The sequence below is a fragment of the Lepisosteus platostomus genome, chromosome 2 (assembly GCF_059453375.1).
Source record: "Lepisosteus platostomus isolate fLepPlt1 chromosome 2, fLepPlt1.hap1, whole genome shotgun sequence".
NCBI lineage: Eukaryota > Metazoa > Chordata > Actinopteri > Semionotiformes > Lepisosteidae > Lepisosteus > Lepisosteus platostomus.
The window spans coordinates 54327512-54341776 of record NC_142612.1 but is presented as its reverse complement, the minus strand read 5'-3'; the positions used below and the strand labels follow the sequence as shown (position 1 = coordinate 54341776).

The 14265-nt window shown below is 37.0% G+C and overlaps 1 long non-coding RNA gene across 1 annotated transcript; it reads right to left on the bottom strand.

The window, feature by feature from the left end:
- Positions 1 to 891: 891 nt before the first annotated feature.
- LOC148676533 (uncharacterized) lies at positions 892 to 3103 on the bottom strand. The gene is made up of 5 exons (XR_015927244.1): positions 2964 to 3103; positions 2486 to 2818; positions 2038 to 2064; positions 1764 to 1790; positions 892 to 972 (listed from the first exon to the last, which is right to left on the bottom strand). It is a non-coding gene; the product is annotated as an uncharacterized LOC148676533 (long non-coding RNA).
- Positions 3104 to 14265: the final 11162 nt, after the last annotated feature.

Sequence of the window (14265 nt, the reverse complement as noted above, 5' to 3'; positions counted from 1 at the left end):
ACAATTCTTTATGATCAAGTTGAGTTGAGATAAAAGTTTGTAGGATGCAGTTATTGGAAATAATGTACTTTCCAATGCTACTGTAGGTCCCCCACAACAACCATTGAGAACCACTGAATCACATCAAATTTTAGATGAGTATGTCTGCTCAGTTGAGCAGTGCTCCTTAATGACCTTGCAGAGAAAAAAAAATGAAACATTTAATAAAGTATCTTTTACTGAAAATGTTCAAGTTTAATGTTCCTTTTGTTGATAACGTTTTGCAGCCACTAATACAATAAAGTGTCTGGCTTTCTAACATTTTTTCTTAATAATATTCAGTTATCTGATGGCATTAATAATTGCATTTCAAACTAATGCAAAATATTTCTTCCAAACAAAATCAGAACATTGCACAGCTTAGTCTCATCAAGAACAATGGGCATCTTAACACCATTATGGTTTTACTGCACACAGTCATTGAGTATCCATGGTACCGTAGGTTTCATAATGGTGTAAAATTGAATTCAAACATTAATTTATTTCAGTTTAAAGGCAATTTTAATGCCTCTGAATATGGAGTCACACAGTCATCTAATTTAAACTCTCTTTTCAAATTTGTGATTAAAAGAACTTTGCCTCAAAGAGCCTGGTTTCCAGAGACAGGTCACATATGAGCAGAATATATCTTCACCAGTATATATACAGTACTATAGTCCACACCATCCTACACTTCTACAACACTATTAAATATTCCTTTGCATTACTCTACAAGATAATTTTACATTAACTGTTTTGCATAAAATATCCTACCAACAAGACAAACAGGCTAAACTTTAGGGTTAATGTCAACATTATTCAGTTTCAATGAGGTTTAGTGATTCAGATATGAAGATAAAGTATTCTACTCACCTGTGACTAGAATCAACAAAATAAAATTTAAAAGGAAGGAGCACACCAGCGATATTGATAGCCATATGTTTTGAGAGAAGCCTCGGAGAAAATTGAAAGTAAAGTTCAGCATAAAATGAACCTTTTTACATGTATGGATAGCTTGATTATTCACTATGCACTAAAATTCCTAACTATGTAATTCAGGTAATTCTAAAAACTACTAATTCAAATACAGAGAAAATAAGTAAAAATACAAATGAAAGATAAAACAGTCAAGCAAGAACATGACAGAAGCATGACAGAAGTGAAATGCAGAGCAATGACAAATGCTGTAAGAATGTTTCAAAACTATATGCAAAGATTACTAACCAATCTTCAAAACTGGTAACAGGAATTCCAACAAGGAAATTTTGTCTGTACACATTTTTGAATACTTAGACCTAAAGCTTGCTAAAGCATTTATGTCTTATTATTCATGAGAATTGTTACCAGAATATCTCAAATTGTGCATTCCTTTTTAAAAATATATAATCTAATACAAAAATTATTTTATGTTTAATATATTTTAATATACTTAAAATATATTTTAAAAAAATTCTTACAATGTTTAACAGATGTTTTGTTATAACAGAACAATTCATACTATTGGAAACATACAAATTATTAAAAAAAATAATAATCTCTGTATACATTGACGTCAATAATTAAATTCTGAGTTGACTTAAAACATAACAAATTAGAATGGGACGCAGTAGGAAAGTTGTGGAACTTAAAGTTACAGAGAATAAATCATGAGATACACCAGTTTTTAGTATAGCAATTCAAAAATTCAAAAATTTGAAGTATAACATTAGTAATACTACTACTAATAATAATAATGGACAACATACCTTGATCACTACTAGTGATGTTCTGTCCTGTTATAATATTTAAATAATAAAAGTGAATTAATCACAATTAAAAACTACTAACAGAATAACAACAAACAAAACTATTGTCACACCAAGATGCCTTTGTTCTTCATGTATTTGTAATATGAATATGAATTCAAATAAATTAAGTTTAATAATAAAATAAATGTCCTTATTTTGCACAATGTTTTTAAATGTCACAGCTATTCAAAGCTCTTCAGCTATAGGTAAATGTTGAATGAATGGATCATACCTGAATGGGAATTACTGATGTTCTCTTCTGTAATTAAAATAATATAAGTATAAACATGATTTCCGACATGATCGATCATATACTTGCTTTTTTATTCTGATACTTGTCTCTTACCAGTTTTATGGATCAAGATCAAATTCTAATTCTATAACACGTATTAGGTTTTCACATCAACGCTTGGTTGGTCTCATAATTTAAATATTAAACAGTATAGTACTAATATCTAAACACTATGTTCCATGACTGCATCAACAAAGTTGTTGCAATAAGCAAAGGCAGAACTGCAATTTTGTGTTATAGCTCTGCTGCAATAATTAAAACACAGTTTAATTTAAACACTTTTGTTGGGGAAATAATGAAACATCAAGAGAAAATAATCTACACTCTGATATACACTGTATTCTGCAAACTTTGGAAAGTTTTAGCCAAAAGAAGCACAGCAACTTACTTGTGACATCCAGTCTTGTACCGTTGCTGAACACAAATATATCCTTCTCCTTTCTGGCACAGTAGTACATTCCAGAATCGTGACTTGTGACATTGTGAATCAGCAACCTGCTGTTCGTCTCTAGAGAGTGATGTTTTCCAAACCCGTTGTAATAAAAAGGGATTGTGGATGTGGACTCAAAGGAGCGCAGGATGGCCAGCAGGAGCTCTGCCGAGTCCTGTCTGTACCAGTAAACTTCTCCAGTGCTGAGAGGACATTCAAGAGACACATTCTGTCCAGGACTCACTGACCATCCTGTCAGACAGTGAGCCTGCAGACTGAGGAGAAGCACACCTGCAACAGTGAAAAACACCCAGAACTGGTTTTCTGAAAATGAATTTTATAATTAACTGTGAAAATTTTTACATTTTTAAAATAAGTATATGGGTATATAATTCTGAAAATCTGAATTAGCAAAAAGTTAAACATGCATACTTACATAATTGCAGCTTAGTATTACTTTGAAATACCATTTGTTTTCTTTTGTGACAAAAATTGTTTCATTATAAAGCCAGCATTCTTGAGGGTTGTTTGGTGTTTCAGCCACAGACAACTCCACCAGTCACAATCACGTATATCTAACAGCTCTCATTAAAGGGGGAAGTGAATTTTGCTTTTATGACTCCCCCTACTGTACAGCAATCACAAGAAGAAAAAATCATCTGATCTGAACATGACCATATCCTTAAACACTGAATGTTATGAAAAAATCAGCAACCAGTGTGCATTATTTGTTGATTATTGTTTTATATGTTCAACAAATATCAGACTCACAGTTCCTTACTACAAAGATTAAAAACACATTTTAATAGATTTATTGGGTGCAAGTGGTAGCTGTGTTGGAGACCTGGATGCTTAAATAAAACCTAAGAGTAAAGCAAGGGGATGAAATATAATGCCTATAATAATTCTGTAATGACCTATTGTATTAACAATTTGGAATTCATGGCCTCATCTCTGTAACAGTATTGAATTTATATTTGAACTATTGTAACAGTTCTCCATTGGTACATTAGATAAATTATGCTGCATCTGAATATATTTTGTAAATTAGTTCGTTTTGAGTCTGGGTACAAGGACAATTATTAACAACAGATCCTAGAGCATATTGAAATTGATTTTATATGAAAAAGAAATTAAAAGCACTGTACTAGAAAAAACACAGAAAATCTGCTAAAATATCTAAAAGTGTACTGTACTTAATACTTTTAAGCACACCACCCACTCGATCTCTAACTGCGTCAAATCCTTTTAGAAGTATAAAAATCACTAGAGATTTTCCACCTTCTATTTAAATCCCTTACTCCTTTCTCTCAATTTTAGTTAATTTATAGCAAATTCCCTAAACACCTGTCAATCAGCCACACAGAGAGAGGAGGACCACCAGTGAGAAAGGACACTGGGCTCGAGATGGGGAAGAGTTAGAGATATTGTACGGAGGACTGGAGAAGTGCTCAGAGCTGAGAGGACAGAACAGAGGGGTGACGTGCAGGCAATATGTACTATATCAAAGAGGAAACCATCAAGAGACAGAAGCAGGAGAAACAAATACAAGCCCTGCACAGAACATGTAGGACACATTAAACATTGCCACAGAATAGGCAGATACTTTGTTCATTTGTTCATCACAAAAGTGCTCTTTATTTACACTATATACTATATACATTCAAACGCAAATGTTATCTCAGTACTTGCTGGTGTGAACACCCTGCCCAAAATACTCCATCCTGTTGTAGAGCAGGGTCTCCAGTTCTGGTCTTGGAGGCCATGTGTGTCTGCAAGGTTTCCAGGTCTCTTTAAAGCACTGCAACCAAAAGATCTGGGTGAAGCAGCTGGTATAATTAAGTCAATAATAAGCATTTTTCAGTAAATCATCTCTTTCTCTTAGCAGTTCATTTACAGTGCCTTGCGAAAGTATTCGGCCCCCTTGAACTTTTCAACCTTTTGCCACATTTCAGGCTTCAAACATAAAGATATACATTTTTTATTTTATGTGAAGAATCACCAACAAGTGGGACACAATTGTGAAGTGGAACGAAATCTATTGGATTTTTGAAACTCTTTTAACTAATAAAAAAATGAAAAGTGGGGCGTGCAAAATTATTCGGCCCCCTTGCGTTAATACTTTGTAGAGCCACCTTTTGCTGCGATTACAGCTGCAAGTCGCTTGGGGTATGTCTCTATCAGTTTTGCACATCGAGAGACTGAAATTCTTGCCCATTCTTCCTTGCAAAACAGCTCGAGCTCAGTGAGGTTGGATGGAGAGCGTTTGTGAACAGCAGTTTTCAGCTCTTTCCACAGATTCTCGATTGGATTCAGGTCTGGACTTTGACTTGGCCATTCAAACACCTGGATACGTTTATTTGTGAACCATTCCTTTGTAGATTTTGCTGTATGTTTGGGATCATTGTCTTGTTGGAAGATAAATCTCCCTCCCAGTTTCAGGTCTTTTGCAGACTCCAACAGGTTTTCATCCAGAATGGTCCTGTATTTGGCTGCATCCATCTTCCCCTCAATTTTAACCATCTTCCCTGTCCCTGCTGAAGAAAAGCAGGCCCAAACCATGATGCTGCCACCACCATGTTTGACAGTGGGGATGGTGTGTTGAGGGTGATGAGCTGTGTTGCTTTTACGCCAAACATATCGTTTTGCATTGTGGCCAAAAAGTTCGATTTTGGTTTCATCTGACCAGAGCACCTTCTTCCACATGTTTGGGGTGTCTCCCAGGTGGCTTGTGGCAAACTTTAGACGAGACTTTTTATGGATATCTTTGAGAAATGGCTTTCTTCTTGCCACTCTTCCATAAAGGCCAGATTTGTGCAGTGTAAGACTGATTGTTGTCCTATGGACAGACTCTCCCACCTCAGCTGTAGTTCTCTGCAGTTCATCCAGAGTGATCATGGGCCTCTTGGCTGCATCTCTGATCAGTCTTCTCCTTGTCTGAGCTGAAAGTTTAGAGGGACGGCCAGGTCTTGGTAGATTTGCAGTGGTCTGATACTCCTTCCATTTCAAGATGATCGCTTGCACAGTGCTCCTTGGGATGTTTGAAGCTTGGGAAATCTTTTTGTATCCAAATCCGGCTTTAAACTTCTCCACAACAGTATTACGGACCTGCCTGGTGTGTTCCTTGGTCTTCATGATGCTCTCTGCGCTTTCAACAGAACCTTGAGACTATCACAGAGCAGGTGCATTTATATAGAGACTTGATTACACACAGGTGGATTCTATTTATCACCATCAGTCATTTAGGACAACATTGGATCATTCAGAGATCCTCGCTGAACTTCTGGAGTGAGTTTGCTGCACTGAAAGTAAAGGGGCCGAATAATTTTGCACGCCCCACTTTTCATTTTTTTATTAGTTAAAAAAGTTTCAAAAATCCAATAGATTTCGTTCCACTTCACAATTGTGTCCCACTTGTTGGTGATTCTTCACATAAAATAAAAAAATTATATCTTTATGTTTGAAGCCTGAAATGTGGCAAAAGGTTGAAAAGTTCAAGGGGGCCGAATACTTTCGCAAGGCACTGTAAATATATTTCATACCTGCCACTGGATCCAGTTAGGCAATCCAAATAAAAAATATTGATTTTCAGCTAGGGTTGTCTACTGGTCCTGTGATTCCTGGTCACCCTGAGGCAGTTTTAAGTCAGAATTAACCCAAAATTGAAACCAATGAATAAGCAAACGAAAAAGAGAGCTGAGCTAAATTACTCTGGTTGCAATTGACCAACAGTGGCAGTTGTCTGCCTTAAAGCTGGAAATGTTTACACTGCTAGGTGTCACACAATCTAAACTCTTAGAGACACTTCATAGTCACCTATAGCTGTAACAATACCCCCTCTTTAAAAAAAAATGTCCCTAAAAATTGCTTTCAGCAGGTGACCTTATCTAGAGAGGTCATTAAAGGGGTAAAGGAAAGTTAACAGATTTCTGCTTTTACCAAGTATATTTCAGTATTTAAACTTATAATTTTAGATCTCCTAATTTAAGAGAAAACTAGTGCCCTTTACTGACAGAGCTTATAGTGTTTTTCCAACTTGATTTCCCTTAATTATAGGCTTATCAATATTAGGGCAATCACTCTGTCTGATGCCATTTTATGGCTAGTGTTCTTTGCGAATCAAAAATGCAAAACTGTACTGAACAGTGGAAGTCACCTTTATTTACAGAATACACACAGATTACCGCCTCTGCTTCTGAAAACTGATTAATCTCACAAGCGTTGCTCACAAATTTCTGGTGCCTCTCAAACCCTGTTCAGTGACAGACCACAGACTGTTTGATAAGATCACAGCTCTTTCAATTCAGCTATCCAATTCAATAAAGGCAAACAGAGGTGCCCATTACTCATTATTTAAAAACTCTTCCCTACTCAAAATAATCTCTTCGGTATGAACCACTGAAATTTAAACCTTAAATTACGGCAAAGGTGTAGATACTGCTGTTAACATTATTTAATCTAAACGTGAGAAAATCTGTTACTCTTTTTTTACTCTTAAAGTGACTTTTTTTGTTTGAAGTAGCTTGTTTGAAGACATTAAAATAACGATGGAGATTTGGTCCCAGGTAAAGCTGTAACCAAAGGAAAACAATCAAAATTACCTTTTATCTTAAGAATGCTGGGAATCTTTGGGTGATCCTGGTCTCCACTGATTGGAAGACAATTCTGTTACAAACCTGAGTCTCTGATTAAGACTTTTATTTACATGAAAGTTGCAGTTGTGTACCTACTGTTCATTTGAATAGCAGCACTAAACCAACAGACCAGAGACCTATATAAACTCAGCATAGACAATTCTAAAAGAGTTAAAAATATAAACAGAACAATAACAGGTTTTTAAAATTTAAACTAGTAAAAGAAAATAAAACCTTCAGCATATCCTTATAAAAATAAACCCAATGAAAAAGATACAACATAAACCATAGTACATTAGTACATAGTACAAGGACATTAAAACACATCAAAAAATAACAAACAGTTCTTACATTAAACTGAAACAAAACAACAAAAACAAAACTCTAGTGCATCACATTATAATCGGAGACCAAAAAACATGTTATGATGTACTGTAAAAAATGTTACAACAATACAAAACATAACAAAAGTACTAGAAGTGAATTACATAAAACAGAACCCATGATCAGTCCAGTTCCTTTCTTCCTGGGGTATCAACAAGGCTCCATAAACGGTACCCACAAGAAAGGCCAAATCACCGCAGGTGGCTTTGGTCTGCCCAGCACAAAAGCAGGCCTGGTTTTCTGAAGCAAAACCTGGTTACTGGGAGTGATGGGTTCTGGCATAAATCAGTGCCCCCTGTGTCCTGATGACACTGCAGTATGAACTCCTAAATCAGTTCAAATTGATGTTGTCAAACCTTGTTGCTAGGATTGGGAGAAATGGCAGTGAGGCCGATGTTGTCTGGAGACAAGATGTGTTCGGTATCCTGCCTGTGTTCCTGCTGCTGAATGGAGAATGTCTCAAGGATAAAGTCCTGGCTCCCCGATACCTGGCAGAACGTGACTGGATAGGCTGTGTGACCCTTTGCTCTGTCTGTGGTGCTGATGCAGACCGATGTTTTGGGTGAGAAAGACAGGTTGTCAGTGCTACAGACAAAAATGAGTTTTAGGAGAGGCATGTCTTCAGTGCTCTGTGGCAGAAAACTGTGTGCCACTGTTGGAGACAATCATTAAATTGTCAGCACAGATTTCAGAGCTGTTGCCCTGCTCTTCCAGTGTCTTGCAACTCACATGTCCTTATCTGTAGCCATAGTGTCCCACAGGCTCTAGTCTAGTGATAGAAAAGGCATCTCACAGTTTTTCTCCAGGTCCAATTTGCTGGTCAAACCTATTGGACCCAGAGAGTCAGGCCACTGACACCAGCACTTCAGCACTGCTTGGTCTGGGAAGGCTGATTCTGCTGCTGCTGTCCTCTGTGTCTTCTGTTTGTTGGAGCTCTTCCTCCTTTGGCACTTTGTGGAAGCTGGGTGAAGATGCAGGATGATGTTAAGCAATGTGAATGATTTGGAAGTATTTGTAAACAGTAGAATTTCAATCAAAGTAAAAGTCCTTCAGCCATTACAGTGCATGAAGAGTATGGCAACATTAAGCGAAGCAACAAGCAGCCTTAACACCCACTTTGTTATTTCTTCATGGTTACTTGCAGCCATATCACTCTGCAACTCACAACTGGCAACCCACTGAAGCTCAGCAGGTGTGAGCCTGGTCAGTACCTGGATGGGAGACCTCCTGGGAAAAACTAAAGTTGCTGCTGGAAGAGGTGTTAGTGGGACCAGCAGAGGGCAGTATAGTCATGGGGACATTATACTGTAAAAAGGCGCCGTCCTTCGGATGCGATGTAAAACTCACGTCCTACTCTCTGTGCTAATTAAAAATCCCAGGGTGTTTTTTGAAAAGAGTAGGGGTAACCATGGTGTCCTGGCCACATTTTCCATTGGCCCTTACCAATCATGACCTCCTAATAATCCCCATCTATGAATTGGCTTCATTACTCTGCTCTCCTCCCCACTGATAGCTGATGTGTGGTGAGTGTACTGGTGCACTATGGCTGCCGTCACATCATCCAGGTGGATTCTGCACAATGGTGGTGGTAGAGGGGAGTCCCCATTACCTGTAAAGCGCTTTGAGTGGAGTGTCCAGAAAAGCGCTATGTACTGTAAGTGTAAGGAATTTTATTATTATTATTATTGTTGTTGTTGTTGTTGTTGTTAATTCCTTGAACATTCTGATGAATTTTTTAAAGACCTTTTTTGTATTTGTTGAATGCCTCCACTGAATTTTGACAAATCTAAGATTATGACAAATTGTTATTAGTTTTGCAACATGTTTCTTCCACTTATACTCCTGTAAATTGTCATTTCTATAATTTTTTCTTTTAAATGTTTTCTTCCATTAAATTAAAAGCGCTTTGAGGTGCAAGCTTTTAAGGGAGCTGTATCAAAAATGTGTTTATTGTAATTAAAAATAGTTTTTAAAAATTTTAATACAATCAGTATGTTTAACCATAACCCCCAGACAAAACATATTTTTGGCACCATCAAAAGTGGAGAAAATTTTGGGACACTCAGCCAGTAGCAAATCACTCTTCTTCATTCAGTATTGACTTTACTAATATTGTTGGTGTACGTGGATCACCTCTTGAAAAACTGCAGTTCAGAATTGGACGGGGAAAGATCTCATTCAAGAACAAACCAAAATTTGTGCCTCTCCAAAAGTGTCTGGAATCTATTGTACAGACCCACATCTAATAGAAAATCACCTTGGTTTTGTCAGATTAGTGTGTTTGCTGATGTTGCTGGGGTTTATACTGTAGAACACTTCCTGTTCCTCAACTGGGACTGTGCAATGCTGGACAGGGAAAAGTATCATTCCTGACCAAATAAATTTGTGCCTCTCCAAAATAGTTGCAATCTATTATACAGACCCCCTGCTAATAGAAAATCACCATAGGTTTGTCAAATACTGTAAGTGTCTTTACCAATGTCGCCGGGGTTATAGGACACTTCCTGTTCCCAGACTGGGTCAGTGCAGCATGGTGCAGGACTCCTGACCAAAGAAAAATTTGTTCCTCTTCAAAAGTAGCTGCAATCTATTATACAATCTATTTATTAACCAATAGGATATCATCTTGGTTTTCTGAGATTTCTGAGATGTCTTTGCAAAAGTTGCTGGGGTTTACTATTGTGTTGTGGTTCTTTAGAATAGGTATATGCTATTTTTTGAGAGGCACAAATTTGTTTGGTCAGCATGAGACTTTTCCCTGTCTAACACTACATAGCACTGTCAATTTGCAAAGAGGAAGTGATATAAAAACACCCAAAATATTAGCAAGAACGCAAAAGTGAATGAAGAACGGTAATTTTCAGTTAGCTGTCTCTTTATCACATTCCACCTACTGTCATTTTCAGGATGCACAAATTGCTTTTCTAGAGATGTGATTTTATCTTGTTGAGGATTTTTTTTTTCTGAGGCATGTTATAGGGGTCTATTATTTTAAATGGTGCAGCCAATAGGAAGCCAGTTTGTGTGGCTAAATGTTGCTGGCTTCACACTGCTGATTCTCTCTCAGAAGTGGTTCCTTCAATGTCAGAGGGCTATCGCTGTGGAGCTGGTGGCTGTGGGGCAGTCTCAGTCTCAAGCAGTGGATCACCGTCTTTTGTGCAGTAGTACAGTCTACTGCAGATTGTTCTAGCCCTGACACTTGTTCATCCAGAAAGGCCAGAGACTGGCTTCTTCACTGTTGATTAATGGCACAGCAGTTCTTTCCTGTTTAGTGAGCAACTCGCTCTCCCATTTCTGCTCCATCCACCTGGTCAGCTCAAGGTCACACACCTCTACTTAACAACATTCACTGAAAAATCTATTATCCTCTAAAGTTACCAAACTCCCCTCTGATCTCAGAGTCCTTACATCTAAATTTAAACACCAATTATCTAATTTATTTTTAGATAAAGTTTTTGCTTTTTTCATTGTAGTTGCTAGCATTTCCTTGGTGTTATCCATTTTGTTTACAAGCTCTTGCTAAAAGGTACTAAAAAGCTGCATAACTACAGTGATATTCTGCGAAAATGCCACTGTAAAATTAGAGGAAATGTTGAATAAATTTACAGAGGTACATCGTACTGTATATTACACTTCTTGCACCCAACTGTTCAAACCAGAGAATCCCGCACTGACACCAATTTTTACAAATGGAGGGTTAAGAATATGGTGAAAATTGGGAATTGACTGAGTGGTTTCGTTAAGTAAAATATTCAAAACCCCCAACTTGTAAGTGAAAGTGATTTCTCCAGAATATACCCAAGTGGCTGGTATAGTTAGAGGCAAGTGAATTCTCTGGCACACCTTTGGTGAAAAGAGTAATAATCCAGGCACACTTGGTTAAACAAATATTTATCAATGACAAGACACACTACACAAAACATGCAACACTCAAATTTCTAATATGAATGTCTTATTATTCAATATTTATATTATTTAAAAATGTACAAAGGAAAAACATTTTTCAGAAGGAACAACAGACCCTAGCAGATAAACACCTAACATGTCTTGCCTATTATGTCTCATGTCTCTATCATACAACATGATTGAATCAATTTGTAAAGGGGCCTTATTTAATCAAAACTGCAACAAATCAAAATAAAAAATGTTAGATTTACTTTATAAACCAAGAAGCAAAAACACCTCTCAAACATGCAATGAAAGGCTATTCTGTCATATCATCTTAACAGCAAGACAGTGAACTTCAGGTACTTACAGCATTTCTCTTATCATCTGATAGCATCTATTAAGCATGGCACACTGACTAGAATGAATAAAATCCCCATGAGATATTAAGCTGTATAAATGTGAAATAATGTTACACTTGCCTTTAATAATTTTAAAACAAAATGTCCCTCTCATCTCTGGAATGGCAACTTTGGTTTCTTTAAAGTGTGCTGTAGGTTGTCTTAATCTGAAGTGTTTTGAATGGATGCTTTTATTTCCCTTCACCAAAGCTGTTTATCTGCACAAACAATCTACAGGCACACTGACAATGAAATACACAGAACAGAAACATGTATTTAACAATATCGATTTTAAATATTAAAATACCGAATTAAAAATGATTTTGTTGTTTAATGTTGGTTTCATATTTAAAACAAATACTGAAGTAAAGAAACAAAACAAACTGATAAATGCATATAATTTAGTAGTCCCAGTAAATTCTAACAAAAGTGAAAGCAATTTCAAAAGTTAAGTAACAAATTTCAGAAGTCTTTATTCAATACCTGTAAGGTTAAATATATAGTACATTGCAAAAATATTAACCCCCTACTAATGAATTACACGTACTGTCAAAATAAATGTGACCTGTTACTGTATATGTGAAGTGGTCAGAATGCGTGCAAAACCTGGAAAGGAAATATACAATTGAAATGTACAAACTGCATGACCATCTTGACTAAGATACCAGTTCAGCCATCACAGTTAAACCACCCAGAAGATTATAAGTCTATGAGAAACCTGTAGGTTGGAGAAAGACGATACACCCGATGACATCACAATCAATCAGCAACTGTGATTTCTCACTTTTCTTGCTCTGCTCTCTCAATTAAACTCTGGCAATCCAACATCAGCCATGTGACTCAACAACAAGTCTTGTCTGGAGTAAGGAAATTAAACTTTAGTTTAAGACACCACGGTGAAATGAGAGCAAGTCTGTACATAACCAGAATTCTGCCCTAGTTTCGTTCTGCATCATAAGAAATCTTGTATCTCACAAGCCAACCATAAATGTGTTCAGTTAATGGAAGAAAATGTGACATTTTTGTCGACAGCCTGAATATAGCACTATATCCTGGAATGAGCCGACTTCATTCCAACCGATCTCACTTGCAGCTTGACCTCTGTCAGAACGTGCTCAAACTGTTTTAACTGGCAAAAGCTCAGCGCAGTGCTAAACTCTCTGAGGAGTTGACTTCAGCACCAAGCTAACATATTAGCTTCCTTTTCTGATTTATGGAACATACTTGCAGAGCCAGCTAGGAGGTTTAAGCTCTACAAGACTGGCCAGCTGATCTTTGGTAAACGTCAATGTTTTGACATAACACCTCAAGAGTTAAACTTATTTCAAACATCTGACCTTTAGTTCATGACCATGTTTGAGTCCATGAATGTGATTACATGAGACTAATTTAAATTATGAGATAGACCATAAATGATATAGTCAAAATCGCTGCATACTGTATTATTACTCATATACCTGTAGGTTTGCTATGCGTGTTTTGGTGTTGTATTAATTGTAGGTTATATGTTATGAATGCATGTACAGTAACTTCTACAGTATCTAGTTGGTTACTAACAGCCTTAAAGCAATCTTGCAATTTACTGTTACAATTTCTATTTGTTTCAGTACATTCAAGCCATGAGATCATTTCAGAAGTTGAACTGATCTAGAGCCGCTGTAACAGAGGAGTTGAATACTTAGTGACTGAGAACCTTTTAGTTTTTATTTAAAAGTCACATACTGTCAGAGTTTTTTTAGCATGTAACACTTTGAATACTGTTACGATTCCAAATATAAAAATCTTGGCTCTAAAATGCTGCGATTGCAAACACAAACAGCAATAAAATATAAAAAGAATTACAGGGGTGTTAATATACATTCCTATGTCAGATGAAAATGATATACTTAATACTTGCATAACCCTCCTGGAATCATGACCTTGCCACAGTAGAGGGCCTTGAGTGCCCCAGGATGGCTTAGAGCTTTATACTCCTGGTAGGGTTACCCTTGGCAAACTGATCCAAGGTGAGGAGCCAGACAAAGAACAATACAAACAATTCTTTTTTTTCTTAATTCTTAATTTACATAAAAACTGTGAGAACCCAGCACCAGTGAGGAAAGCTGTCAAGTACAGAGGTGTGCATTGCGTGCTGGAAAGCGTTCAGAGAGGCCATGGAGAATGACTGTCAGATAGCCCCAAAGATGTTCTTACAAATAATTCGAAGACTCAGTAGGGAAAGATGGGACATTGCCCAGGCTGTTATCAGAAAGCCCAGGGAAACACTGACCTTGACGTGGATATTATTTGTGAGGTGGAAAGAGCAATCAGAGAAACTCTTGAATCTGGTGGACACACAACACTTTCCTATCAGAAGCCTTGAGTGAGATTGGGTCCATTGCTGTGGCTCAGGTCACTGTGATGACTTACTAGATGTGTAGTGGTAGGGCTGTAG